This window comes from Curcuma longa, chromosome 5, assembly GCF_044706935.1.
Source record: "Curcuma longa cultivar G26 ecotype Majalengka, Jawa Barat chromosome 5, ITB_CL_G26_1.1, whole genome shotgun sequence".
Classification (NCBI taxonomy): domain Eukaryota; kingdom Viridiplantae; phylum Streptophyta; class Magnoliopsida; order Zingiberales; family Zingiberaceae; genus Curcuma; species Curcuma longa.
Genome location: NC_133865.1, coordinates 1012565 through 1015882, shown reverse-complemented (window position 1 = coordinate 1015882; position 3318 = coordinate 1012565).

Below are 3318 nucleotides of genomic sequence, written 5' to 3'. Positions count from 1 at the left end.
GTCCAGTTGAGGCATGGTCATGTCTTGACCACTTGAAGAATAGGCACGACCGTGCCTCATGAGTAGCGGCCTGGGCAAGGTGGGGCACGGCCATGCCTTGTGAGGCACGGCCTAGAGAGGTGGAGCACGGCACTAGGAGCCTCTGAAGCACTCCAAATGACCTCTAGACACTTCCAAATGCGCTCCAACTTAGTTCAACTTCATGGCTCTTTAAGTATCCTACAAAAATACATAAAAAATATTAAATTCAATCCAAAATTTGTAGGAATAAGCAATAGAATTTAAAATAAGCTCTTACTCATAATATGTGTTAATATTCAATAGTTACACAACGAGAGGGTCAAAATATCAAGTTTTAGAGCCAAAATAAACTATAAAAATGAGTGTTATCAATGTTATCGATTATGTTGAGACTAGCACATTTTAAATTCCTTGGTTTACTAGGCAGCCGATCTCACTGTTGGAAACATTGGATGTTGAGAGTAAAATGAGGATACTTGTTAAATGTAGCTAGTTCATTGGAGTGACTTGCTTTAAGACTTCATATGATTATATATATATGTCAATGAAGATCTCAGTGTAGCTTAAGTGGGAGTTTCCTTGAACTTGTGGTATTCAAGTAACCTTGGTCATGGAGGCTTATACTTTGACATTTTAAGCAAACATTTCGAAGGAGGTGTGGACCTGGGATGATTGAGTATAAATCAAAGTGTCTGAAGGTATTTGAATAACCCATAAAGGATTCACTATTCTTTGTGAAAAAAGACGTATATCCTGCAGTCACTTGTAAGGATTGTTACTAAAAACCTTTGACCAAAGCATCACATGTCAAGAGTATGAGACTCTTGAACACATGTACAAATAACTTGAATCCACAGGACAAGAAAGTAAGTTTGGGCTAGGCATGATATAGTCAGCCTAGTAGCGACTGACACATATAGACCATGTCCTGAAACAAGCGGGGTATAAGACGGTGAAAGGAATGAGGCATATTTTATTATAGTTGCTGAAGGGTTTAGAAATTGTTCTAAAATCAATTATTGATTTTTTGATTAATTGAGGATCATAATGTACTACATGGTTCCACTCATGATCATTCCATAATTAATAGTTAATTACAAATGACCAACAAAATCGAGAACCTATTAGGTGACACGCACTACAAGCTCTCCGAAGGACTTAAAACGAGTTTGAGAATTGAATTCTCAGAATGAGAGAAATAAAGTCTAGTTCGATCAGACAAAAGACAAAATGATGGAATTTGTTTTTTGAAGATGAAATAAACAAAACTAGTTTGATTCAAATCGGAGGTATTTTGATTATTGAGCTAAACGATTCAATTTTGAACCAAATTGAACCAACCTAATTTGGTTCATGATGGAAGATATTTTGGCAAAATAGAAGAGATGAGGAGCATCATCTTGAGAAGAGAAAATGAACAAAACTAATTTGCCTCAAATTAGAAGTCGTTTGGTAAGTGAACCAACTGATTTAATTTTGAACCCGGTTTGCTATAGTAAACTCTAATAAACCTGGTTCGGTTTAGCCCTTTTCTTTTTCTCCCAGTTCATGCTCGATCGCCAACCCTGTTCACGCACCCCACTCACCCTGCACGCCCATGTGACCTAAATTTCTTGTGGCGATCAATTCTGCTGGAATCGAGATGGACGCCGTCGCATGCCCATGTCCGGTGCCAAAAAACTTGCAGAGGTCAGGCTTTAAAGAGAGTCGAGCATTGAGGGAGCCAGATTGAGAAAACCCTAATCACGCTTCCGCAGAGAGTAGAGACCCGAGGATCACCGCCTGTCTTTGTTGCTCATGCGTCCGCTAGAGAAGAGGGATGTCGAAACCCTAGCACCGACTGAGGAGGCTAAAACCCTAGTGCCCTGTGCTTTTGATAGGGTCCACAAGTATACGGTCGTCGTCAAGTAATAAAAAGTATCGAATTCATAGGGACTAATGTTAGCTATAGTGATGTCATAAGGCTAGTTGTCTAGACTCTAAAGGAAGCTGAATGGTTGAGGATTTTATGTATGGTAGAGAGAGATTGGCCTAGGGATTTATGGATGAGATGGATAAGTCTAGGATTTCAGATTCATATCAATGCTAGGTGAAGTCCCTGGTCCATGTTTACTCCCTCACCCTCCATGTTTACCATCTTGTAGCGATGCTAACTAAGATACCAACTTGACCTCGTCAGACTACATTAGCATTTGACCTTAAAGTCCTATGTGGTGGCCCTCCATTAAAGATGATGCCAGAAAGTTTGATTAAAGGTTCACCCTCTGTCATAGGGCACCCCGGTCATATGATCCATTGCCATACCCTCTATCACCAAGTATCCCTATTAAGGACCATGTCCTGGTAGCCACTAATGGTACTACTATGTAGGAATCACTTCAGAAAATTTGGTTAAAGGTTCACCTTCTGTCACAAAGCACCCCGATCATACAATTCTAGGATCTCCCTACACAATAATCTACCCCTCATAATCATGTACATGCGCTTACACAAATATTTTATCAAACACGTTCAAGGCACACAATGCATGAAACAAGTGTAAACTCTTCATTGAATAGGGGAAAATAACATGAACTAGTTCTTATATCACCATCATTATATTAATGTTCATCTTGATGGGAAATACTAGGAAACCCGTTTCGGTGAATTCTTGCAGAACAAAAATTATTTCAGAAACGGATTTAAGTTACCCTCATAGTCAATCAAACAAAGTTTGATCGACGCATTTAGATCATTGGGCTCTTGTGTTTGGTTTATAGGATCCAGTATAAAAGGAACAATTTATTTAAAGCGGAAATAATAAATTTGCACCTTTTCTTCGGGATGTCTAGAAGGAGTGGATGGCCCCTTGATCTTCTATTGTATGCCCTCTCCTCTTCTCGAACGTTGTGTGGGCAATGATCCTTCGAGATGATTCCTCCAAAACTCTTCTCTGATGGCAATCAAGAAAGCAAGACCTTCCTCTTCCTTCCCTTCTCTTGTTTCTCTCCTTCCTTCCTCTTCTTGCCATCGTAAAGGGAGAAGATGCTTGGAGCACCACCCCCTTAAGAAGCAAATGGAAAGCTTAGAAGCACCGGCCCTAAGGGGGAAAAGGGAAGAGGAGAAGGAAGATATGGGTGCCGGCCCTAAAGGGAGAAGAAGAAGGAGGAGGGGTGCCGGCCACTTCAAGGAGAAAGGGAAAATTAGAATTGTGTTTGCCTCTTGCAAGCCCTCATTTATATAGCTAAGCCATCATGGAAATTTAAGAAAGATTTTAATAAATTTTCTTATCCAGATTTAGTTAGATAAAAATTTAAA